A 27,263-nucleotide genomic window follows, 5' to 3' on the forward strand; every position below is an offset into this window, starting at 1 on the left:
TGTCCATGGGATTTCCCAGGCAAGAATACTCGAGTGGCTTGCCATTTCCTTCTCTAGGGGATCTTCCTGACACAGGTATCAAACCCTTGTCTTCTGCATTTCAGGTGGATTCTTTACCACTGAACCACTAGGGAAGCCGTTAATTTCCATTAATTAGACTTTAAAATTACTCTGGAGGATGAAACACTTATCAAGAAATTCAAATGCTTGTTCCTACTGTTTGACTGGACAGCTCAATAGTGAAAAGATACAGGATGGTTTAATCAGTGAGGCATGCCTTGAAACTCCCAGGATGAGCCATGGTTTGGTGTGGTGGTCTAACGAGAAAGTGATGGAGACAACTCTCCAGAGGTAAAATCAAAAAAAGATGCCACAGATGAGAACTTCCTTACAGCCTGTTCTTTCAAAGTGTATTGATTTTCTAGGGACTGCCCTGGTGGTCCAGGGGTTAAGAATTCGTCCTTCAACGCAGGGGATGAGGGTTCGATCCCTGGTCAGGGAACTAAGATCCCACATGCCCTGGGGCAACTAAGCCCTCACACTACTAGGCGGCATGCCATGACTGGAGAAGCCCAGGTGCTTCAACAAAGACCCAGCACAGTCCAAAAAAAAAAAAGAAATAAAATAGGTATATTGTTTTTCTAAAATCCTACTTTATTCATGTGGGCTTAAGGTAGCTAACAGAAATATAAGATTTAAAAAGCAAAAAGTTAAGGCTATAAGGATAATAAGAGAAGAAGGAATAAGACGATTAAGAGGAAGGTGAGGCTCATTATTCAGAAATGCTGGGTGACTGTCTCTCTGAGTTTGGTACTGTTGAGGGCACCGAGGAGTTAAGACGAACCCCTACTCCAATGGCGTTTATGATGTGTGTGTTCATGTAATGTACGACAACTCTATTGAAATGCAGACCTGAATCCAGTCCATACCTTTCCCTTTTCAATATCATTCCATTAGTTGAGTCCCAGGGACATTCTTTAATTCATTTAATTCCCTTAGATGCTACTGACTTCAGCCATTAATTGTGAAATGTGATTTTTTTTCCTTTTTGTACTTGTTTGATACAATGTGGCAACATTTTAAATATTATTGCTGCGTACTGTAGCTTCTTATCTTTCCTAAAAACAACAGCAAATAACAGTATCTATTTTCCTGATAACATATAGACTCTATTTTTAGCCCTGTGTACAAATGCATTTTTGTCACATGCGATTTGTTATTGATAAAATAATTTCAGATTATTTGTAGCACTGTTTCCTGAAAATTTGAGAATCATCAACTGAAGAAGTTAAAGTCTTATTTGAACACATCTTTCAATTAAGAATGACCAATTCAAAGATGCTTTGTAAAAAATAACATATAGGGCTTCCCTGGTTGTCCATTGGTTAAGAATCTGTCTTGCAATGCAAGGGATACCAGTTCAGTCCCTGGCCTGGGAAAATCCCGCATGCCGCAGGCAACTGAGCTGATGAGCTGCAATGACTGAGCCTGTTCGCCTAGAGCCTGTGCTCTGCAGTGAGAAGCCACCTCAATGAGAAGCCTGCACGCCACAGCTAGAGATTAGCCCCCACTCTCTGCAACTAGAGAAAGCCCATGCGTAGCAACAAAGGCCCAACACAGCCAATAAAATAAATAAATAAATATTAAAAAATTTAAAAAATATAAAATATGTTTAAACTTTTAAACATATAGATTTTTAAATAAAATCTATTTTAAAGTTTTTATTGGAGTATAGTTAACTTACAATGTTGCTTAGTTTCAGTTATACAGCATAGTGGTTGTTATGTATATAGGCTTTCCTGGTGGCTCAGATGGTAAAGAATCTGCCTGCATTGCAGGAGACCTGGGTTCAATCCCTAGGTCGGGAAGATCCCCTGGAGAAGGGAATGGCAATATTCTTGCCTGGAGAATTCCATGGACAGAGGAGCCTGGCAGGCTGCAGTCCATGGGGTCACAGAGTCAAGCATGACTGAGCAACTTATATACACACACATATATATACACACACACACACACACACACACATATATATAATTCTTTCCCCACAAAAGTTATTACAAAATATTGAGTAGGGTTTCCCATGCTATACACTAGGTCCGTGTTGGTTATCTATTTTATATATAGTAGTGAAAGTCACTTAGTTGTGTCCAACTCTTTTGTGATCCCCATGGACTACAGCCTGCCAGGCTCCTCTGTTCATGGGATTTCACGGGCAACAATACTGGAGTGGGTAGCCATTCCCTTCTCCAGGGATCTTCCCAAACCAGGAATTAAACCGAGGTCTCTCACACTGCAGGCACATTCTTTACTGTCCAAGCCACCAGAGAAACATACATATGGAAGTGAAAGTGTTAGTTGCTCAGTTGTGTCCAACTCTTTGCAATCCCATGAACTGTAGCCCACTGGCTCTTCTGTTCATGATATTCTCCAGGCAAGAATACTGGAGTGGGTAACCATTCCCTTCTCCAGGTGATCTTCCTGACCCAGAGATTGAACCCTGGTCTCCTGCATTGCAGGCAGATTCTTTACCATCTGAACCACCAGGGAAGCCCATGTATAGTAGTGTTTATATGTTAATCCCAAGCTCCCAATTTATCCTCCCCCAACTATAAGGGCTATTTTTTAAAATGATCTTTGAAATTAAAACATAGAATCAAAAAATGCTGATGAAACACATGGATCCTAAAGATAAAATAGATGTGGAAAAGAGAATGGCAACCCACTCTGGTATTCTTGCCTGGGAAATCCCATGGATGGAGAAGCCTGACAAATTTTAGCCTACGGTGTCACAAAAGAGTTGGAGATGACTGAGCAACTAAACGACAACAGTAGCAATAATGATGCTCTGAAGAGCGGGTGACAAGTGAGGACAGGGAAGAGTGACTGTTTTGAAGCCCTCTTGAGGCAGACCTTGGTAGACAGTTGTTTCCATCTGTTTTATTTAATCATCACAACAATCCCATAAGCTGCTGCTGCTAAGTCGCTTCAGTCGTGTCCGACTCTGTGCGACCCCATAGATGGCAGCCCACCAGGCTCCCCCATCCCTGGGATTCTCCAGGCAACAACACTGGAGTGGGTTGCCATTTCCTTCTCCAATGCGTGAAAGTGAAAAGTGAAAGTGAAGTCGCTCAGTCGTGTCCGACTCTTCACAACCCCATGGACTGCTGCCTACCAGGCTCCTCCGTCCATGGGATTTTCCAGGCAAGAGTACTAGAGTGGGGTGCCATCGCCTTCTCCGATCCCATAAGCTAGGAACCATCAACTCCCTTCTTACAGGAATTGAGACCCAGTGATAGTGAACTGACCAGAAGCTAGTAAGTGAAGGAGCTGAGATTTACAAACATTTATGTCTACTCCATCTTGTTACAAAAATTGATTTGGGACTACAAGCTGAGATTTGAAACCAGGCCTTTCCTTTTTTGGTTATGGGTTCCCATAGCTTGACATCCCATTACAAAAGATTCTACTGGTGGAAAATGACTTGGTTCAGGCATAACAGAAACATTATCTTGATCTTCTGAAATTGGTGCTCTGGGGCTGTTATTTAATAAGCACTTCTCAGGAACTCTCACATTTATTAACTATGAGTAATAAGGGTGCTGTTTTATCGTAGGTGGAAATAAGCTTCCTTGCAGTTTTACACTGAGAGAGTAAATGCCATCATCTTTATATGCTTATTCTAGAGCAATAATTCCCAACTGGGAGTGATTTTGTCACCCGGAGGATATTTGGCAACGTCCAGAGGCATTTTTGTTGCTGCAACTAGTGAAGGGGGTGCTGCTGGTGAGTAGAAGAAGCCAGGCTGCTGCAAAGTGTTCTACAATGCACAGCACGACAAACAGTTGTCCAGCCCCGAATGTCAACAGTGCTGAGGTTGTGAAACCCTGCTCTAGAGGAGAGGGACTAACTGGTATGTGAAATATTCATGGCTTTTAATAACAACCGATAAATACCAGTTATTAAACATCCATGGCGGTCCAATAGTTAAGAATCCACCTGCCAGCTCAGGGGGCACAGATTCTATCCTTGGTCTGAGCAGATCTCATGTGACATGGGGCAACTTAGCCCGTGCACCACAGCTTACTGAAGCCCGCATGCCTAGAGCTTGAGAGCTGCAACTACTAAAGCCCGTGCATCCTGGAGCCTGTGCTCTGCAACAAGAGATACCACCACAATGGGAAGCGCGAGCATCATAACAGAGAGGAGCCCCTGCTCGCCACAACTGGAGCAAGTCTGTGTGCAGCAACGAAGGCCCAGAGGAACCACTGACAAATAGATAACTGAACAAGCAAACGAAAACCACAAAAATCCGTGGTGCCTGAACACTTCAATTGATCAGTCAGTACTTATGTTCCTGGTATCACTTCCAAAGTTCCAAAAAACGATTTCCATATATGGGAAACTGTGATGGGAAACCAAGAAGTTCTGAAAACTTGAGCACCTACCAAAAGGGAAAAATAATATTCAGTCCATACAATGAAAAAGAGGGCAGGGAAGACGGTCCCTTCAGTGTGGGTGCTTAAGAGCAGGGTTTCTGAAGTGGGGAAGAAAGATCTTTGTCTTCCTGATTTGCCGTTCGCCATCCAGGTGACCTCAGAACAATATATTGAATTGCTCTAATAATTCGTCCTCCATAAAATGGGGATAATGGTAGCACCCAGGTCATAAGGTGGCTGGGAGATTTTTAATGAGATAATATGTGTGGCACACAATGCCTGGCACAGAGAGGCACTCAGTAAACTCTTGCTTCCCTAGTTCTTATTATTCTTGGAGAGAGTCCACCGAGGTGGGGCCTGGGAGCTGCCCACACTTCCTCCAGAGGGGAGCACCTCCTTGAGCAACTACAGTTGAATCAGAGCCGTGGGTGCTTCACGCAGGTTCCAGGACACAGCCTGTCCAGCTAGTCACGAGGTGTTCATCACTGCAGCTGAGCTGGGGTGGAACTGGGCTTGATTGACTGTGGGGTGGAGGGTTGGGGGCGGGGGGTGGAGGAAGCAGGAAAGAGGATGGAGAGCAAGTTCCTTTTTCCTGCGAAACTTCCTAAACTGAGCACCTTCATCTCAGTCTGCAGAGCAGAAGCAGCATGCGGAGTGGAGTGTGAAAGTCTCCATCTGTGCATGATGCATAAGATTTAGAGCTGGGGCTGCCCCAGACTCCTTCCCCAGACAGGATGTGAGCTCTCTAGAACCCTCCAGGGCAGGTGATAGGCTGCCTTGGCCCCCAGGCGTTCGGGTGAGGACAGAGGGCAGGGTGTTCTTGCCCTGGATACCTGCCAGATTCTTGCTCATGAGGTCATTTGGGCTCTTCGCCTTTGTCTGACGTAGATTTTACCAGGGAACGGCACTCTGTCTTCATCCATTGTTATCCACACCCTTTGCCGCCTTTTCCTGTGCTTTGTAAACAGAGATATTTTTAGTTTTCTTTCTCTGGTATTAGTCCAGCCCCATGTCCTTGTGACTTCCTGGTCCAGGGCAGTCATCCTGCAGGCTTGGGAGGGCCGTGTTCTGATCGTGCAGGTGTGGGGCCTTTAGCTACATCTAACAGCCCCCTTGTTGACTGCTGTCTCGGAATATTGCCTTCATTCTGTGCAGTCATGGACTTGAGCTCTCCTCAGCTTATATCAGCCTCTGCCACTTGACTCCTTTGGTTGATGGCCTTCTGCTTCAGGTTGTGGGTGCAGGCTGCTGGCAAGTGGTGGGGAGAGATGGGGAACTCCCTTGGAGAGGGCGAGGGACACAGCAGTTCTTGTTTACACAGGTCCACTTTTATTTATCTTCTCATAATTTTTGCATATTCCTTGTTTTTCTTAAAAAGTGTATTATTTATTTGGCTGTGCCAGATCTTAGCTGAGGCAGGCCAGATCGTTAGTATTGTCATGGGAACTCTTAGTTGCAGCCTGTGGGATCTAGTTCCCTGACCAGGGTTTGAACCTGGGGCGCCAGCATTGGGAGCATGGAGCCTTAAGCCACTGGACCACCAGGGAAGTTCCTGGATATTCTCTGTCTTGATCTACACTAGGAACAACTTCTCGGAGGCTTGTGTCCAAGAGAGCTTGGCAAGTGCAGGACTCAGAAGATAGCCGTGAAGCACAGACTTGAGTGTTGGTGGGGACACTGGCTGCCTCAGGCCCAGCATCTGGATTTATCTACCTGGCAGCTCAGACAGTTGATCACATCAGGGTTCTCCTTAGAACCAGCAAGCCCAGGGTCTTAGGACTATATGCTTCTGCCCACAGAATTGTGCCCACCTTCCCTAGTTTGCTCACATATAGCATCACTCATAGGCTGGTACCCTGACCCACCATTCTCACCTCCGTCTCCACACTTAGCTTACGGTTTTCAGGTTGTGCTTGCTGGAGCGCGGGCCTTAGAGTTGGTTTCAAGTTGCTGCTGTCCCACCTACTAGTAGTATGTGACTTGCTATTCGAGTCTGAGTATTTTTGTTTGTGCCAGGCTCATTGCCCTGCTGTAACAATCAATTCAGTAATTGTTATCTGACTGCCTAGTATGTGTCAGACACTGTGCTCAGTATGGAAGGGCACAAAGGCCGGTACCCAGAACTCCATTCCTGATCTTTTTTTAAAGATGCGTATATTAAAAAAAAATCTGTTTATTTATCTGGCTGCACCAGGCCTCAGTTGCAGCATGCGGGATCTTTAGTCGTGATGTGTGGAATCCAGATCCCTGACCAGGGAACAAACCCAGGCCCCTTGCTTCAGGAGCGTGGAATCTAGCCACTGGACCATCAGGCAAGTCCTTCGATCCCTCCTTTTGAATTCGGTTTAGTGTTGGGAGGTAGGGCCAAAAATAGATAACTTCAAAATAATGGATAAATGCTAAGATAGAGGTAAGCACAGGATGATTTAGGAGTACAAATGAAAGGCAAAAATGCTTTTTGGAGTAAATAGTGGATGAGCTGTTTTTAAGAATGAGGGGATATGACCAAGCAAGGGGGTGAAGTTGAGGTACATGCTCCTGGAAGACAGAAGTGTGGAAGATTAAATGACGTGATGTGAGCATCCCCATTAGTGGGGATTACTAAAAGTTAATGTTCAAGACAAAGATTGATGGGGCTGATGCCGGAGAGTGAATAGCAGCTAAGTAATGGGAGGCCTTATAGGTCACACCAAGAATTTAGAACTCTATCCTATAGGCAAGGGGTCTTAAAGCAGGAGAGTGGCATGGCCAGATCTGGGTTTGGACCAGTCACTTTAGCAATTATGTTGGGAGCGGATATGAGAGTGAAAAATCTGGAATTAGGAATCCAGGTAGGAGGCTGTTGCAATAGTCCAGGTGAGTGATGATGGATTACCACACAATTCATCATCAGCAGGTGCAGGATGTTGAGGAGAGGGGTCAGATGTTAAAAATCAGGACACTAGAAAGAGCAGATCCTAGAGGCAGATTGCTGAGGGGAGGGTGGGGTTAAGGATGGCTCCGGGTGTCTGGCTTACCTGGGACGGGTGGAAGATGTGCCATTGGCTGATGGGGGTCACAAGAGGAGCCGGTTTGGGATAAGAGTGGAGAAGATGAGTTCAGCTTTACACAGATCTAGTTTGAGGTGCCTGTGAAATGTCCCAGTGGAGATGCCTAGCACACAGCATACACACAAATCTGATTTCGGAAAGGAAATCCAGGCTGGGGTATAGATCTGTGAGTTGCCTGAACACAGATGATAGTGAAAACTTCCACAGTGGATGCTGTTGTCCAAGAGCACTGTGTGGAATGGGAAAAGTATTGGTTCAAGGCTGACTGACAGGGAACTGCAGTGATTCAGTGGTGGGAGGAGGAAGGGTCCAGAGTGGAAACTCATACCTACGTGGAGAGGATGGTGTTACAGTCATGAGTTCCGAGAGACAGAGTGAGTAACAGAGTCAAGTGCATCAACAGTAAAAGTACGGGAAACTCCCCACGGAATTTGGCAATAGTCCCCTCGTGGACTAGGGGATCAGAGACTGCAGTGAACTGAACTGGGGAGGGGGGGAAGCGGGAAGAGCAGTACAGGCTTCAGCAAAGGGGGAATAAGGAAGCCAAAGTGGGGCTGAGAGGCCCAAGTGAAGGAAGGCCTTCGTTTGCTTTTATTTTATTTTTTTATTATGTCTACAATCCCCATTTTATATATTAACTTTTTATTTTGTATTGGAGTACAGCTGATTAAAAATGTTGTTAGTTTCAGGTGGACAGCAAAGGGATACAACCATTCATATACACGTATCCTTTCTCCCCCAAACTCATAACTTTGAGCAGAGTTCCTGTGCTGTCCAGTAGGTCCTTGTCGGTGATCCATTTTAGATATAGCAACATGTAATGTCCATTCCCAACTCCCTAACTATCCCTTCCTCCCATCCTCCCATCGTCCCCAGCAATCATATGTTCATTCCCTTTTAAAATATTGCAAAATTTCAGCATATTTATAGTATCAGAGGCAGGAAAATATTAGAGAAGGGCAGGCTGAAAGACAGGGAGTGAATACAACTGTTTCAGACCAGCCTGATATCTGTGACGTGAAACTCCAACAAGTTCAGACAAGCAGCCTGCCTTCTGCAAGTCATTTCTTACAATTAAACTGTAAGCCTTCCCTCTTCACCCAGCAGCAAGAGTCCACTAGTCTTTGCGTCTCAGCCTGCAGCAGCTCAAACTCCAGCTTTCTATGCGGACCCAACTCATTATTCAATCATCCAGCGTGAACAATTGGCTCCCCCATACTTGGCTGAGCAACAAGGCTCCAACCAGGTTTTTCTCAGCCTACTTCAGTTCAGCTGATTCCAGCACTTCCTTATGCACCCCTGCCTCCAGCCCTACTGTCTGGGTGCCCGACCTGCTGTTTCCCAGGCTCAGGAATTATTTAGTTTTCACTTCAACCATAGAGATCTCAGCCAACCTTTATGCATAGCAGTCTCTCCCCACCATCTGTGGCCCTTCCTGGTACTGCCATCCACAACTTTCCAGCTGTCCAACACCAGGAACCTGCCAATTGGGTCTTACCTTTCAACAAACTTCAAATATGCAGACTATTCCTGTATTGTATGAGCATCAGCTGAATCAGGCAACAGGACTAAGGTTCCCAACTGATTTGACACACATCTTCTCCAGGCTAGAGCGGATCTTACAAGACTTCAAATCTTTATTCTGGACAAGTACCGTAGCCTGGCCAGACAAATTTTTGTAACACTGCCCAGGCATTGAGGGCTCTCTGGTGGATTACATTACCTTTATCAGCACCCCAGCTTTTTTTTTTTTTTGCCTAATTTTGGATCTTTAATTGCTCTGCCTCAGACTCTTCAGTTGCTACTTGGCATCTCCTTTCTTCCATGAAACTCTCCCCATTCAGACATGACAGATTTGGTAAAATATTAGTTAGGCTGAGCCTTGCTTGCCTCCACTCAGTCATCTTTGTATGAATCCAATGGTTGTATAGTGTTGTTTTTCTAAATGGATTTTAGCTGACGTTCATGAAGAGCAGTGAGTACCTATAACTACGCTGCGAAAGGAAGGAGATCTGAGATTTCCATGCCAGAGCTGTGTCACAGCCATCCTTCAGGTCCTCTGCTGGAAAAACAGAATCAAGTCTCAAATAATGCATTTAAAAATTATGTCCTCTGGTTTTATAAATGTGGGACAGTACTGTATCCCGGGCTTCCCCAATGGCTCAGTGGGTAAAAAGTCCACCTGCAATGCAGGAGCCACAGGAGATGTGAGTTCAATCCCTGGGTCGGGAAGATCCCCTGAAGTAGGAAATGGCAACCCACTCCAGTATTCTTGCCTGGAGAATCCCACGGACAGAGGAGCCTGCAGGCTACAGTCCGTAGGGTCACAAAGAGTAGGACACAACTGAGTGACTGAGCATGCCTGCACTGCATCCTACCTCTGAGAATGTAAAATGTCTTGTTCCTATGTAGCAGTGACTGTGCTTTATCAGGGCTGTTAATTAATATTATTATTATTTGGCTGTGTAGCTGGAGGGATCTTAGTTCCCTGACCAGACCGTGGATTGAACCCAGGCCCCCGAGAGTGGAAGCATGGAGTCCTAATCACTGGACCGCCAGGGAAGTCCCAGAGCTGTTTTCTTTCTTTCTCTGTCTCTCAAGATAAGATAATTTTTACAACTGTATTTTATTTTTTTATAATTTTATTTATTAGTCTCTTTATTTTTGGCTGTGCTACATCTTTCTTGCTGCACGAGCACAAGCTTTTCTCTATTTGCGGCGAGCAGGGAAGCCCACACCCTTGCAGTGTGCAGGCTTCTCGTTGCAGTGACTTCTGTTGTTGTGGAGCGTGGGCTCTAGGGTATGTGGGCTACAGTAGTTGCAGCTCCTGGGCTCCAGAGCACAGGCTCAATAGTTCTGGCGCATGGGCTTAGTTACCCCGAGGCATGTGGATTCTTTTCGGACCACCTAAGATCCTCATTGTCAGGTGGATTCTTTACCACTGAGCCACCAGGAAAGTCCCTCCCCAACACCCCCACTCCAGCTGTTTTTAATGAGGTTATTCTATTCGAGAGTGTTTTCTTTCCAGATGATAATTGAGAAGTTAATAAAACAATAATGCAGGATACAACAATAATAACATAACTGTTATTGGCTGTTTTCTGGGGTTTTGTCTTATTTATTTATTTATCTATTGATGGAGAAAAGTTTCATTAATTTCCCTAGGATCTCTTGGTTTTAGCGTTGTTTTTCCAGTATGCTTCTTTTAAAAAATTTTTAACTGGAGGATAATTACTTTACTATATTGTGATGGTTTCTGCCATACATCAACATAAATCGGCCATAGGTATACACATCTCCTCTCCCTCTTAAGCCTCCCTCCCACCACCCACCCATCCCACCCTTCTAGGTTGCTGCAGAGACCAGCTTTGGATTCCTTTGTCATACAGCAAATTCCCATTGGCTATCTATCTACCTTATTTATGGTAATGTATATGTTTCAGTGCTACTCTCTCAAATAATCCCACTTTTTCTCTGTCTCACTGTGTCCAAGTCTATTCTCATCAGCACCATCTTCCTCGATTTAATATATATGCTTTAATATACAATGTTTTTCTTTTTCTTTCTGAATTACTTCACTCTGTGTGATAGGCTCTGGGTTGGTCCACCTCATTAGAACTGACTCACATGCACTCCTTTTTATGGCTGAATAATATTCCATTGTGGATATGTATCACAACTTCTTTGTCCATTCATCTATTGATGGACATCTATGTTGCTTCCGTGTCCTGGCTACTGTAAATAGTGCTGCAATGAACATTGGGGTACATGTGTCTTTTTCAATTATGGTTTCCTCAGGGTATATGCCCAGTAGTAGGATTATTGGGTCATATGGTAGTTTTGTTCATGGCAAATATATGGGAAAACAATGGAAACAGTGGCTGACTTTATTTTCTTGGGCTCCAAAATCACTGCAAATGGTGACTGCAGCCATGAAATTAAAAGACGCTTGCTCCTTGGAAGAAAAGCTATGACAAATCTAGACAGCGTATTAAAAAGCAGAGACATTACTTTGCTGACAAAGGTCCGTCTAGTCAAAGCTATGGTTTTTCCAGTAGTCCTGTATGAATGTGAGTGTCAGACTATAAAGAAAGCTGAGGGCCAAATAATTGATGCTTTTGAACTGTGGTGTTGGAGAAGACTCTTGAGAGTCTCTTGAACTGCAAGGAGATCCAACCAGTCCATCCTAGAGGAGATCAGTCCTGGGTGTTCATTGGAAGGACTGATGCTAAAGCTGAAACTCCAATACTTTGGCCAAAGAGCTGACTCATTTGAAAAGACCCTGATGCTGGGAGGGATTGGGGGCAGGAGGAGAAGGGGATGACAGAGATGGCTGGATGGCATCACCGACTCGATGGACGTGAGTTTGAGTGAACTCCGGGAGTTGGTGATGGACAGGGAGGCCTGGCGTGCTGCGATTCATGGGGTTACAAAGAGTTGGACACGACTGAGCGACTGAACTGAACTGAACACATTCTATTAAACATGTAAGGTCTTATCTACATAGGTTTGACTACAGAAGTTAACAAAGTATTCTTCAAATAAAAACAAAGACAATAAGGAGTGAAAATTGATAAAGACAGGTTCTAAAGGTAGAGCATGCAGGTGGAGGGACTGGCCTAGGGTAGGAGGAAGGACTCTCACCCCGGCAGGACAGGGAAAAGGAAAAGTGAAGATGGATAAAGGTGTGGATGGGGGCTGGAAAGTTAACGAAGCTCTCATCTTAGGGCTTCCATTTTCTCATTAAGATCGGAAGAGTTGTCTGCTGAGATGGAGGGGCTTTGGGGTTGGGTGAGTGGGTGACTTGAAGAGGGCTGTGGAGGCTGGAACAATTTCTGAGGAGAATGGGGGAGATCATCTGCAAAGCACAAGGGAAAGGATCCTTGATCTGTGACACTCAGAACCCAGTTGATATTGGAGCCCCTGGTGCCATAATGGAATTGTGTGCTTTCCTTCAATGGGAGAGGAGTATTGAGGCAGGTCATGGCATGCATTAGGTATCCTCAGAAGAATGAGGCAGAAGGTAGATGCTTGTGAGAGTTGGGTTCAGGTCAGCTGTGTGGTCTAGGCTGGGTGGGCAGAAATGAAGGACTTGAGACGGCTGTCTGTGAGGCTGAGGGGCTGAGAACGGGAGAGACGTGCGTGGCGAGAGGGTTGCTGTTTGAGACAGGGCTACTGGAGCTGGAGATTGCTGATAGGAGGCAACACTGACAAGGTTCTTGGATGTGGGGGAAACTGAAGGGAGTGGAAACAAAGCCACGGGATTGGGGAGGTTTGTGCGTGGTGTCTACGAGCTACGGACATCCAAGTTTCCCAGCAGGATGGCGGACGTGGAGGAGAGAGAAGGGGTGCTGGTTTTGCGTGTTAGGTTAGATGTTGAAAGGTAGAGGAATGGCAGAGGCTTGTGGAACCTCAGGGCAGAGGCTTTTATCAGGAAATGGAAGAGCAAAGGTTTGGAAATGGCCCTGGGGAACGAGGAGGAGAACACCCCCTCTTCCGGACCTTGGGTCCAGTGGGAGTGGGGAGTTGAGGATCCCCATGAAGGGCTACAGGGAAGCAGTCAGACTGGAGTCTGTACAGTTTGCACGCTGTCCAAGGAGGGGAGGGACTGAAACTGTTGGTCACACTTTGAGTCCTCAGGGGCTGGACTGCCTAGGGGGTACTTTTAACCAATGTGACCTTCTAAACCAGAGGAGCCACCTTCTAATTTGCCCCAGGTTCAGAAGGGCTAGCAGTGGCCTTGGGGAGTGCTGTCCTCAGCAGAGAGGTGGGTTTCATCAGAGATCGCAGAGTGTACAGAATGGATCAAAGATGTCATGGAGTTTACTAGGCAGTTGGGGCTTCAAATGGCCCAAAGGGAAGGTTGGTGAGAGAAGTGTCAAGGTAGGGAGGAGAGGGTGGTGGAAGGAGGATGGAGCAGCCCTGAAGTGTCCTGTGGAGGAGGGGCATCTGAAGGGCCTTTCCCCAGGGAGGAGGGTCTCTGAAGCATGAACAGACTGGCTGATTCCAAGGGTCCAAAAAAAAAAAAAAAGCCACTAGCTTCCCAGGGGCCAGGCTGGAGCTCCAGAATGATCCCATTTGGATATACCACTGTAGTCCTTGGACATCTACATTGGTGTCAGTATGCTTATTAAAAGTGCATGCTTCTGGACCCCACCCCAGATTTGAAGACGTGATGCCTTGGTTTGCCATTATGCTCTGCTCCAAGGAGATTTTTAAGCGTGTCAAAGTTTGAGAACCGCTGCCTGGGAGTCTCGGTGGTCCTGGGTGCATAGCGCCCAGTGGTGTTCAGTGGGGGTAATATCGATACAGTACCCGGTGCAGGGCGTGTCTGGACAATGACAGGTTTTACACGCAACCCTGAGGTTGTGCTGGTGACATGGGAGGGGCGTAGAACCCGCAGAGAGTTTACTGTTAGCTGATACACATGCCATCGAGGGAGCGGGCAGAATATCGCGTCACTTCTCCTTTCACAACGCCTCTCAGTCACAGCTCTGGGGATGCCCCTCTTGCTCTCGTCTCCCCCTTTTTCTCTTCCACAGGCCTCTTGGTCTTTTCTATCCACAGCCTCTCTCACGGCTCTGATGCAAGTAGGGGCCCCGGGTCATCCCTGAGGCTGGTGTGTGGACCTTGAGCAAGGCAGGTATGCTGACAGCCTCCCCTCACTTCCTTAAGTACTGTGCCTTGCTAACAATTTACCTCTTTTCTCTTTTCTCAGAAGTGGGGGGAGGAGAAAAGGAAAGAAAGGGGTGCAAGGACCCCTGCCCACCTTGTCATCTGAACCTTACACTTTACATGGGTTCCAGTCCTGCCTTGGCAGCCAGTTCTCTCCAACACCTCTAGCCCACAACTGAACTGGAACTCTCTTGAAATTCTAAGTGGAATTTGAATTAATTCAATCCCAATTCAACATCAGAATCTGAGTAAAACAAATGTCTATTTATTTGGGAAGCTTTGGGCTTCCCAAGTGGCTCAGTAGTTAAGAAGTCACCTGCCAACACACGAGATGCAAGAGGTGTGGGTTCAATCCCTGGGCCTGGAAGATCCCCTGGAGTAGAAAATGGCAACCCACTCCAGTATTCTTGCCTGGAAAATTCCATCATAGAGGAGTCTGGCGTGTTATAGTCCATGGTGTCACAAAGAGTCAGACAGGACTGAGCGCATGCACAAGTGCAAGCTAGATGCTTTGGCAATACAGATGATACACATCAGTGAATGGTAGAGGGAAAACTCCTGTGCCCTAGGGAACAGAGAAAGGAGATCTGGCAGGGCTGGGTTTGAAACTGCCAAAAGCAGGGAAAAGGGATGGGCTGGACATAGCGCAGCAGGTGAAAGGGTAAAAAACAAGTCAATAGGGCTTGTGAAATGAAATGTGCTCAGCTTAGTTGTAGAGGGGCTGATTTCTTGAGTCAGATGTTCAGGAGATGATCACGTAGTCTATGGGACCTGTGGACAACAGTAAGGTCTGAGAAGGTGAAAAACAAGCAAGCAAGCGTGCAAACAAATCCCAGACCCTTGAATCCCCCTACGTGTTCGGCCTTGTAAATGAATGGACAGAGGAAAATCTTAGGATCTGGTGGTAGAAGGGAGTGTGGCAGGTATTTAATCAAACCGACCATGTCATTCTGGTTGGTTCTGGTTTCATGCTAATTTAATGACTATTGCCACACCCTTGCAGATCAGTGCTTGCCTGTGCTTCTGAGGTTCTCAGACATAACTGGACTAATGGGGATGGAGGTGGGCTGTGGGTAGAGGACATGGCAACCTGCTACTATTTTACAACAATGAATACTGGATTGTGTAGGGATTATGAAACCGTTCACTGACATGATGACGTGATGTGACAAGAGTGTGAGTAAGACACCATCCCAGCCGCTGGGGCTCTCAGCGATCCAGGAAGAGAATCATATGGACATGTAGCAAGAGTTTAAAAAGAATCCCCCAGAGACCTGTCGAGTGTGGAAAGACAGTTCCACAAAAGAACAGGAAAGGGAAGAATTAAACTCTGAACGCCTTTTTGTATGTTGCTTTTTTCCCCTCCCCAACAAGACAGCAAGTCCTGGGAAGGTAAATATTGTACACGTCCCCTACATGCGAACGAGTTCTGTTCTGAGGTTGTGTTCATAAGTCCAATTTGTTCATAAGTTCAACCTAGTTAGCCAAGGTACCCAACTAACACAGTCAGCTATACAGAACTGTATGGTAATAGGTTTATAATACTTTTCACATAAATAACACATCAAAACAAACTCAAAAAATAGAAAACATTTAAATCTTACAGTGAAGTACCTTGGAAGGTATGGTCGTACGGGACAACAGCTGGCATACAGGGACTGGCATCAAGTGACCAGGCAAGAAGAGCTACTGACAGGAGAGGGGAGAGAAAGGAGAGGGGAGATGGTGGAGCTGGAGGAAGGTCAGCGATAGGAGACAGAGGGCGAGCCGCAATGTCACTCGTGCCTGACATGGATGGACCGCGCGTTCCCGTCTTCGAAAGTCCGCACATGAAGCTCCGTCTGTAGGGGACTTACTGTGCCCCCTTAGTGTCTCGCGTGACTCTCAGCGTCCTGGGGTTGAGCATGGGGTAGGTGCTCAAAATTTGCTCCCTCTTATCCATTTCAGTGACTTCAGGGCTTACACCATGATCTGCATGTGTTAGGTACATGGTTTTCTTAAATGAATACGATTAATTTTCCCTGTCTTTCATCTCATCCCTTCATTTCTCCCCTGTCTTCCAAGGATTTATACAATAAACCATTATTAAGATGAATTATGAAGTGGTCAATGATATTAAAGTTCAGCTTCGTTGACGGGAAATTTCACTTAAAACATCAGCAGAGATGAATGAAAGTAATTCCCAACATTAATGAGGCCGCAGGTAAAGGAAACTTCTATAAATGGTTAATGGAGGAATACTTGTTCAGTTTTTTTGAGAAGACAAACCGATGCTCTGTCAATAACCTTAAGATGCACATATCTCTACATATTTACCCTAAGGAGAAAAATTACTGTGGAGTGGAGAAAGATAAACAACATTCTTTATGCTAGTGAAAGTGCAAAACATCTTAGGACTGTGTGATTAGCATCTTCAAGCAACCTATAATAATGTGGTAGAAATGTGTTTGAAAAAAATGGGAGCATACTAAAGATGGATTACATTGTTTAAAAAATAAAAAGCACAGCTCAGAAAGCGAGAGCGAAAGGCGTTGTGGAATTCTGGGTGGTCCCTTACTGGCTGTGTGGCCTCAGGAAGGTTACTTGACTTCTTTTGCCCTTTGATTTTCTCTTCTGTAAAATGGAGCCGTGGTTCTCTGCTTTGCAGGGTTGCTGTAAGGACTGCTGACATGTACATGGAACAATAGAACACTTGGTTCTGAGACTGATGTGTATTGGATGCACAATCAATAGTGGCTTTTCTTACCCAATTTCTGCTTTACAAAAAGATATGCATTTGCACATGGGAAAGAAAGACCAGTAGAATTTACAGCAAGATGTTAGCAGTGTTATCTCTGACTGGTGGTACTATAGTGATTTTTATTTCCTTCCTTGGTTTTTTCTCGTTTATCAAATTTTCTACAGTGAACATTGTAGAAATGATATTAATATTATAATCAGAAACAAAGTACTTAGAAAAGAAGCAGTTCTGGACTTGTACTAGACATGAAAGAAATAGAGATGAAGCAGTGATTCATCTATGCCAGGTTATAAGAGCTCTTGGGGATCATTTGTTTAATCTCATTGTACGGCTGAGGAAACTGAGGCACCAAGAGAGAAATGTATGAGGTTAAGTATGAATTAGGAGTGAGCATCATTATTTCCTGAGCCAGTTCTCTTTCCTGTTCTCCTTTTCTTTTTCTATTGGAGTATAATTGCTTTACAGTGTTGTGTTAGCTTCTGCGGTACAAGGAGGTGGATTAGCCATGTGTACACATATATCCCCTTCTTCCTAAGTCTCCCTCCCACCACCCCCATCCAGCCCTCTAGGTCATCACAGAGTACTGAGCTGAGTGCGTTGTGCTATATTAGCTGGTTCCCACTAACTAGCTATTTTACACGGTGTGTATTGTATATAGGGTTTCCTTGATGGCTCAGTGGCAAAGAATCCACCTGCCAATGCAGGAGATGTGAGTTCAATCTCTGACTCAGAAAGATCCCCTGGAGAAGGAAATGGCAACCCCATCCAGTATTCTTGCCTGGGAAACCCCATGGACAGAGGAGCCAGGAGAGCTACAAGTTCATGGAGTTGCAAAAGGGTCAGACATGACTTAGTGATTAAACAACAAGTGCATATGTGTCAATCCCAACCTCCCAATTCCTCCCACTCTCCCCTCCCCTCACTGGGTCCATCACCCAGTGCATTTTCAACTACACTCATCTGTCTTTGAGGATTTGGGGCTTAAGAAAGGGGTGACTTTAGCCCTGGATATTCCCCAAACCTCTGGAGTCACCAGCAGAATCTCGAATCTCTTGAATCTTCTGAATCTCCTGGGGGAGAGACTTCTGTGTCCTTTCCTCTCTCCAGGAAGGCAGTGTTGGGTAGGGTCCATTACTGGAATCTGCTACTTTCTACCGTCCAAGTGTGAGCAAATTCCTTCTCCAATTTTGTTTGTTAATTCATTAAATGGAGACATCAACGTCACTGGTAATCTTTGGCATGATTTCTGGGCCAGGTCTCTCTCCCGGGAGGGCAGAGTCATCTGCTGATCAGCACACGCATGTTCTGAGGGCACATCCAACCTCTCGTGTCTAAAATGGACTTATTGTCTCACCTCCCAAACCTGTTTCTCCTCCTGCAGTCACCTTGGAAAATGGCAGCCCCAGAATCCACGGTGTCCTCTTCCACATGGCCTTCTTTTTTTAATTACTTAACTGTAATTTTATTGGAGTACAGTTGATTTACAATGTTGTAGTTTCAGGTGTACAGCAAAGTGATTCTGTTGTACATACACATGTGTTCATAAAGATTTTGTAAGATTTTTTTCTCGTATAGGTTATCACAGAATATTGAGCTGAGTTCCCTGTGCTATACAGTAGGTCCTGTTAGTTACTTATCTTGCATATAGTAGCGTATGTATGGTCACCCCAAGCTCCTGACCTGTCCCTCCCTTTCCTGCCACATTTCCCCTTTGGTAACCAAAAGTTTGTTTTCAATATCTGTAAGTCTCTTTCTGTTTTGTAAATAAGCTCACTTGTATCTTTAAAAAAAAATTAGATTCCACCTATGAGTGATATCATATGCTGTTTGTCTCTCTCTGTCTGACTTTACTCAGTATGACAATCTCTGGGTCCACCCATGTTGCTGCAAATGGCATTATTTCATTCTTTTTTTATGGCTGGATAATATTCCACTGTATGTATGTGCCACATCTTCTTTATCCATTCTATCAGTGGATGTCTAGGTTGCTTCCATGTCTTGGCTTTTGTAAACAGTGTCACACCCTGGGGTGCATGTATCTTTTTGAATCAAGGTTTTCTCTGGATATATGCCCAGGAGGGGGATTGCTGGATCACATCTTCTGATCCCTTATTGATTAGTTGCTAAGTCTTGCTGAGTAGCCTATAAACAACTAAAATTCATGCAGTCAGTGATTAGCACAAGGCACGCTCCATCTGGAAAGTGGGAGGGTAAGAGGAAACATAAGAATGAACCAAACTGTCCTGGAGGAGTTTATCCTTGGGAGAGGGTTTCGGGGACATAAACAGCAGTAAAATCAGGTAGAGAGGGATCATCACCATAAGCAAAGGACAGCTAATGAGATGCGGGGCTTGAGGTGAAGGGAGATTAGTTCCAGTGGGGCTGGGTGTGGGAGAAGGGCACTCACTTGACCTGGACCTTGAGGGTGGTGTAAGGATTTGGACGTGCATGAAGGCTTCGGGAAGGAAGGCCCAGGGATGACCAAGGAGGTGGAGAGCCTCATGGGCAAGGGGAGGAGGAGGGTGACAGTGGGAAGCAGGTGAGGATAGCAGGGCTGGTGTGAGCGGAGGGCCTTGACCTCATATTCAAGCTTCCTAACCGCAGAGCCGATGGTCTGAGTGACCAGGAAGAGAAGATTCCAAGGACATCATTGTCACTCCTCGGGGATGCTGCTGCTATATATTTAATCCATTCTGTGAGATTCACTGAGTCCTACTCTGTGACAAGTACCAGGCTAGGTGGTGAGCAAGACATCACTGGCCCCGTGGACCGTACAATTTAGTGGTTCAGTTCAGTTCAGTTCAGTCGCTCAGTCGTGTCTGACTCTCCGCGACCCCATGAATCACAGCACACCAGACCTCCCTGTCCATCACCAACTCCCGGAGTTCACTCAAACTCATGTCAGCAGAGTCGGTGATGCCATCCAGCCATCTCATTCTCTGTCTGTCTCCTTCTCCTCCCGCCTCCAACCTTTCCTACTGGTGCAGACAGGCAATTAAGAAGCAAACACATTAATTGCAAACTATGATATATGTCAGCAGAAGCAGATTTACCCAAAGCTAATGGTTTTTGGGCTCCAAAATCACTGCAGATGCTGATTGCAGCCATGAAATTAAAAGATGCTTACTCCTTGGAAGGAAAGTTATGACCAACCTAGATAGCATATTAAAAAGCAGAGACATTACTTTGCCAACCAAGGTCCGTCTAGTCAAGGCTATGGTTTTTCCCGTGGTCATGTATGGATGTGAGAGTTGGACTGTGAAGAAAGCTGATCGCCGAAGAATTGATGCTTTTGAACTGTGGTGCTGGAGAAGACTCTTGAGAGTCCCTTGGACTGCAAGGAGATCCAACCAGTCCATTCTAGAGGAGATCAATCCTGGGTATTCATTGGAAGGACTGATGCTAAAGCTGAAACTCCAATACTTTGGCCACCTCATGCGATGAGTTGACTCACTGGAAAAGAGTCTGATGCTGGGAGGGATTGGGGGTGGGAGGAGATGGGGACGACAGAGAATGAGATGGCTGGATGGCATCACCGACTCGATGGATACGAGTTTGAGTGAACTCCGGGAGTTGGTGATGGACAGGGAGGCCTGGCATGCTGTGATTCACGGGGTCGCAAAGAGTCAGACACGACTGAGCAACTGAACTGAACTGAACTGAATGGAGTTTACCCTTCAAGGTCTCTACCTTGTATGTGGGCCTAGCTGTTTTGAATTTGTGATTTTGTAACCTTATACTTTTTAAAATTATTTATTTGCCTGCATTGGGTCTTAGTCGCAGCATGCGGGATCTAGTTCCCAGACCAGGGATCGAACCCGAGCCCCCTGCATTGGGAGTGTGGTGTCTCAGCCACTGGACCACCAGGGAAATCCCTGTAACCTTCTTCTTAGAGTCAGCCTTCAGCAGGGCATGAGCTTCGGGTCCCATAGAACCTGGAGGTACCTCTTGCTCTGGATGGAGACCCAGGAGGCAGGCAGGAAGCCTGCTCAGATGGTCATGTCACCAAGAATCTCAGCACAGGCTGCTCTCACAGGCTGGCCTGTGTCACCGTTTACTTTATATCCTGCAGCTGTGACATCACCTGCCTCCCTCTTCCTCCCGTGGCTGTGCTTCGGCTGCAGGATCCTCTTCTCTGTTCCTCTAAGACTTTTCTCAGCTCAAGGCCTTTCACAAGCTTCCACCTAGAAGTCTTTCCCTCCATTCCTTGCATTGACGGCTCCTTCTTGATTTTGTTTCAGGTCTCCGGGTTAGACATCCCACTGTCAGTGGTGATAGGAGGTGCTCCTCAGCCTTGCTAATGTTTGGAATCTTCATACTTTCAGTTCAGTTCAGTCGCTCAGTCGTGTCCAACTCTCTGCGCCCCCATGAATCACAGCACGCCAGGCCTCCCTGTCCATCACCAACTCCCGGAGTTCACTCAAACGCATGTCCATCGAGTCTTTAATGTTTTGCAAATTCGGTGTGAAGCAGTATCTCATTGTTTGAAGGACTATTTCCTTTATAGAACAGTTATAGTGTGGCCCTTTTGGCTTTCTCTTTGCTCATTTCTCTATTTGGTTGCTTGCCATTTTCTTATTGGTTTGTAGGAGTTCTTTACAATACTGGGGACTGAACATTTTCGGCTATATGTATTATATTGCTCCTCAAAAATATGGGCTTGTCATTTACCTTTCTTTGGGGTGTGTTTTGTTAAGCGCACATTTTTCATTTTATCATAATCACATTTATGGGGCTTCCCTGGTGGCTCAGTGGTAAAGAATCTGCCTGCAATGCAGGAGATGTAGGAGATATGAGTTCAATCCCGGGTTGGGAAGATCCCCTAAAGGAGGAAATGGTAACACACTCTAGTATTCTTGCCTGGAGAATCCCATGGACAGAGGAGCCTGGCGGGCTAATGTCCATGGGGTCACAGAGTTGGAAATGACTGTGTGACTGAGCGTGCGTACACTTTTATAATCTTTTATGGGCAGTTTTTTTTTTTAGTCTTTTAAAAAGAACCTTCTCCTTTCATGAAGTATTAAAAAGATATCCTTCTAAGTATTAAAAAGATATATTTTCTTCTGAAGTTGGGAAGATTTTCATGTCACCTTTGGGCCTTTAATTTACCAGAGATCTATTTTTGTGGCTAAAGGAGATAAGAATAGAATGTTTCCCCGTGTAGCCAATCAGTTACATCAAAAGCATTCCATCTCCATGGATCTGTAATGCCAGTGATGAGTGTGGGGTGGGGTATTTAGATAGAAAGATACTGAATCCCTCTTTGACAAGGGAACTTTGAGCTTAGCAGAGAGAAAAACAAACACGGAGGCCCTGGGGTGAGGCCCCCTAAGTGTCAGAGCACTGGCCAGGAGTCAGTGTCGTGGTCAGGAGGCTGGGATGGCATGCTCACTGCAGGCCAGGTCATGAAGGAACTTGAAGGTCACAGTAAAGGCTTCAGACTTTGGCAGCTGCTGGAGGGCTTTAAGCAGGGAATGATGTGATCAGATTTACGTCTTGTGATGACCACATTGGCTGCTGCATGAAGATAACGCTGTCATGGGGCTAGACATTAGTTAAGAAGCAAGAGATCATGGCAGTAGGAACAGGGAGGGTGGGAATTCAAATTCAGGTGTATCTTGAAGGTTGAGTGAAGAGAACCTGCTGATGGATTGGATGTGGGGTGTGAGAGAGGAGGAATAAGACCGCGTCACTATTCTTTTCACCTTCTTCTGAAACGCCTAACTGAATGTTTGCTAGATCCTCTTGGTCCATCTGCTCTCTTAGCTGATTTGTATACCTTTTGTCTGTGCATTCTTGGTAAATTCTAAGGTGCCTTCTTTCAAACACTAGTTCTGGCTCTGACTGTGACTAGTGCAGAGATTCATGTGACTGCTGAATTCTAAATTCGATGACTATATTTTTCAGTTCCAAGGTGAAAAAAATTCATATCTACCTGTTTTGGTTTCATAATTTTTTGGTTCTGTTTGAAGTAGACATTGAGGTAAAAAGGTATCTATGGGAGATAAGACTGTGGAAGCTTAAGAATAGAATATTTTCCCACGTCGATGACCAGGTACATCAGAAGCATTCCATCTCCACGGATCTGTAATGCCAGTGATGAGTGTGGGGTGGGGACTGATCCCCCACAGATGGGCTTCCCAGAAATGGAGTTGATGTCCTGAGGGAATCCTGGGGAACTGTCCCACATGTTTCCTGGGTGCCAGCCCTCCACCTTCACTCCCTCATCATACTTGGAGAGGGGGACTGTTCTTCCCCAACCATGAATCCACACCACTAAGATACTAAGTCATTGAGCTACAGCCATTAGGCTTGGACGAGCTTCAATCACAGGGATTGGGTTGGTACTTCTTCCCACCAGGAACACTGAGCCCGGATTCTGTCACATTGTACTGCTCTTACATCCCAGGCAATGATTAAGTTACGCCTGACTCTGTGATCCCATGGATTGCAACACACCAGGCTCCCCTGTCCACAACTCTTTCCCAGAGTTTGCTCAAATTCGTGCTCACTGAGTCAGTGATGCGATCTAACCATCTCATCCTCTGCTGCCCCCTTCTCCTTTTGTCTTCAGTCTTTCCCAGCATCAGGTTCTTTTCTAATAAGTCGGCTCTTTGCATCAGGTGCCCAAAGTATTGGAGCTTCAGCTTCAGCATCAGTTCTTCTAATGAATATTCAGGGTTGATCTCCTTTAGGATTGACTGGTTTGATCTCCTTGCAATCCAAGGGACTCTCAAGAGCCTTCTCTAGCACCACAATTTGAAAGCAACAGTTCCTCAGTGTTCAGCCTTCTTTATGGTCCAACTCTGACATCCATACATGACTACGGGAAAAACCATAGCTTTGACTATATGGACCTTTGTTGGCAAAGTTATATCTCTGCTTTTTAATTTGCTGCTTAGGTTTGTCATAGCTTTTCTTCCAAGGAGAAAGAGTCTTTGAATTTCATAGCTGCTGTCACCGTCCGCAGTGATTTTGGAGCCCAAGAAAAGAAAATCTGGGACTGCTTCCACGTTCCCCTTCTGTTTGCCACGCAGGCTTCTTGAGTCCTCAGCTCTAGTGTTGTCAGTCTGAGAGTCAGGGTCCCTCTCCCGCAGTCTCAGGTCCCACGGTGCTGGACTTCCCTGCGCTGCGCTAAGAGTGAAAGACTCGAGACCTGCTCCTCTCTCTGGTTCGCCCAGAGGGTGTGGCCCCAGCAGCTGGGGCCTGGGCTCCTTGGTCCTTGCCTTTATTTGCCCAGTAGACACTTCCCCTTCATTTATATCTCAGATTTCCTCAACATACTTCCATATGTCTGTTATGCTGCTTCCTAAAACTGACTTCATTCGCATGGGGTCACGTGCAGATTATTGATGTGTTTGCCTCTTATTCTTAGCATTCGACTTCTACATGCGTTTCGTAGTTTTTGATATGCAGGCTCATTTGGAATTGGAAGCTTTGGGATCTTTTTCTTTTTCTTCCTATGTGTCCAGCCCTACCTGTTTCATGCTGTTGCAGTTGGTTTCTCACTGCCCCCCGAAGCTCTGGTCTGGGAACAGGCCTTATGCTGCTGGCTGGTGGTTGAGGCGGGATGGCACGGTAGGCTCTCTTCACTTGGTTTCCGGAAGAAAGGCTTGGTCCTCCAGCTCGCTGGGCCCACAGCTTCGTCACCCTGGGCTGCACTGGGCCGCGGGTTTTTCAGCTTCCTTTCTGGATTATGTGACCCCACCCAAAGCTGACTCTAAGCGGAGCACTGCTGGTCCTTCTTTTGCTGTTGTTGTTAGAGTTGAGCCTCCTGACCTGCCAGCTTCTAGACCTAAAACCCAGGAGCCGAGAGCTTCAGCTGTGTTCACTTCTCATCCAAAGAGATTTAGTGTTACTTTTTTCAGTCCAACTAGGTCTTTTGGTTTTTCCCTTTTCATATTTTGCCACGTGTTTGAGGCGGCACGGTGCAGCGTAGCTGGACTCAGAGTGCTATCCTAACCCAGTGGGTAGTCTTTTAGTCCATGGTGGCCATGGCTGTGAAAACCTCAGTGGAATGGATTCTCCCCGAGCAGCCATGCCCACTGATGGCATGTGGTGATGACTGGCAGAAAGCCACTCAGAAGGCAGGGGGTGCAGGGGACACTCAAGTCATTGTTTCCTTCCTGTGCACTCAGAGGCCATGAGACCAACCCTCTGCACAATACAGGTGTCCCCTCCACACTGCCTCCAGAGACGGTCAAGCTCAGCGGGGTTAGCTCCCTGTCCAGGACCACCTGCGTCTGCACAGCTGTGTCTTCAGGGAGGGAGCCCTTCTGGTATCGAGCATCCAAGTGTCTCCTGTAGCTCTCAGCCGGAAGTTTCATCTGCAGCACTGAGTAGGTGAGCCCCTTCCCCTCTCCCCTCGGCTGTCTGGGGGCAGCAGCAGACTTTTCTTTCCCTGGCTCACTCATTCAACCTCCTCTGCTGTGCCCAGTGTGTTTTTTTCACTCTGCAGGAACTCGGGGTTATCACAAGGACTTTGTAAAACACAGGCTTGTCCTGACCAAGGAGGAGAGACAGACCATTTAGCTCCTGAGAAGGTGATGCCTACTGACATCTCTTAAAGAGGAAGATGGGGAATGGGTTTCCTCACATCTGGTCTCAGCTCGGTGGCACTGGTGGTAAAGAACCCACCTGCCAATGCAGGAGACATAAGAGACAGAGGTTCGATCCCTGGGTTGGGAAAGAGCCCCTGGAGGAGGAAATGGCAACCCACTCCAGTGTTCTTGCCTGAAGAGTCCCATGGACAGAGGAACCTGGAGGGCTACAGTTCATGGGGGTCACAAAGGGACATGACTGAAGCGACTTAGCACACACACAAGCATGGTCCCTGGTAGGCAGCTAGCTAAGATATGGTTTTTCCAGTAGTCATGTATGGATGTGAGTGTTGGACTATAAAGAAAGCTGAGAATTGATGCTTTTGAACTGTGGTGCTGGAGAAGAATCTTGAGAGTCCCTTGGACTGCAAGGAGATCCAACCAGTCCATCCTAAAGGGAAATCAGTCTTGAATATTCATTGGAAAGACTGATGCTGAAGCTGAAACTCCAATACTTTGGCCACCTGATGCGAAGAACTGACTCATTTGAAAAGACCTGGATGCTGGGAATGATTGAAGGCCAGAGGAGAAGGGGATGACAGAGGATGAGATGGTTGCTATCACTGACTCAATGGACATGAGTCCGAGTAAACTCCGGGAGTTGGTGATGGACAGGGAGGCCTGGCGTGTTGTAATCTATGGGGTCGCAAAGAGTCGATAGGACAGGACTGAGCGACTGAACTGAATTGAACGATATGTTTCACAAGGAAGCATCTCCCTCTAGTGGCTACCAAGGTGTATCTCATGATGCTTTCTTCCCTGTTTGGTCCATGAAGATTCCCTTACAAGGTTAAGATCTACTGAGCTGTGGGTGGGAAAGCTGTAGACTGCAAAGACCCCATCTGACTTTCTGACTAAAATGAACTGATTTTGCAGTGGTGACTTGTAAGAAAGAGAGACAGGGAGAAAAAGAGAAAGAAAGAGGGAGGGAGGGGATGTGGGAGGGAGGAAAAGAGAGACAGAGAGAGTGAATTTAGCTTCAGTTTCCAGGTTTCTCAAAATTTCCTGAAGCCAGAATTTGCAAATTGTTATATTCCTTGGTGGCCCAGACAGTAAAGAATCTGCCTGTGATGCAGGAGACCTGGATTTGATCCTTGAGGGTCAGGAAGATCCTCTGGAGAAGGGAATGGCAACCCACTCCAGTATTCTTGCCTGGAGAATCCCATGGACAGAGGAGCCTGTCAGGCCATAGTCCATGGGGTCGCAGAGAGTTAGACATGCCTGAGTGACTAACGCTACTTTCATACATATGCTAAAATGGATATTATCCCCAGAAACTCCAGAACAGCTGTTTCTTTTTTAGGTGGCTTCCTTATTAATTGGCTCCTTTGGTGATTTTCTCTGTTGGCCTCTACTTGCTAAGTGGTTTAATTGAGTCCCTTTAGTTGCAGTAAACAGACTCCTTTATGCCAGTTGGAGGGAAGTTGGAAAAGACGTTAAAAGGACGGGGGAGCATTGGAGGAGAAGAAATGTCCACAGAGCCTGCCTTTTGGACCTAAGGTCATACCAGGGCAGGATTTCCTGGGGTTTCATCCTGTCTAGTTCTCCCCAATAAGGTGACTTGTCTCCTCTCCATTTTCTGCTTGCTTGAATTCACCCTTCCCTTATCTCTACATCCTAGCTTCTGCTTATTCATAACTTTGGTTTACTCTGAGCTCATTGTGGTCCCTCTGACATCTCTCCCATCCCTCCACTTTGTGAGATTCCAGCCTCAGTGCTTACCACCAACTGACTTATTTCCTTGGCATTTTCTAGTTCTGTT

The 27,263-nt window shown here is 46.1% G+C and overlaps 1 long non-coding RNA gene across 5 annotated transcripts in view; it reads left to right on the forward strand.

The window, feature by feature from the left end:
- LOC129554338 (uncharacterized) overlaps positions 1-4,942 on the forward strand; it is a 38,582-nt gene extending 33,640 nt beyond the window's left edge. For all 5 annotated transcript variants that reach the window (XR_008685589.2, XR_008685588.2, XR_008685590.2 and 2 more), the window contains one exon: positions 3,684-4,942. This is a non-coding gene — a long non-coding RNA (uncharacterized LOC129554338). The remainder of the gene's footprint in view (positions 1-3,683) is intronic.
- The last annotated feature ends 22,321 nt before the right edge of the window (positions 4,943-27,263 follow it).

The sequence above is a fragment of the Moschus berezovskii genome, chromosome 14 (genome assembly GCF_049115385.1).
Source record: "Moschus berezovskii isolate FMDL1 chromosome 14, NW_MosBer_1.0, whole genome shotgun sequence".
NCBI lineage: Eukaryota > Metazoa > Chordata > Mammalia > Artiodactyla > Moschidae > Moschus > Moschus berezovskii.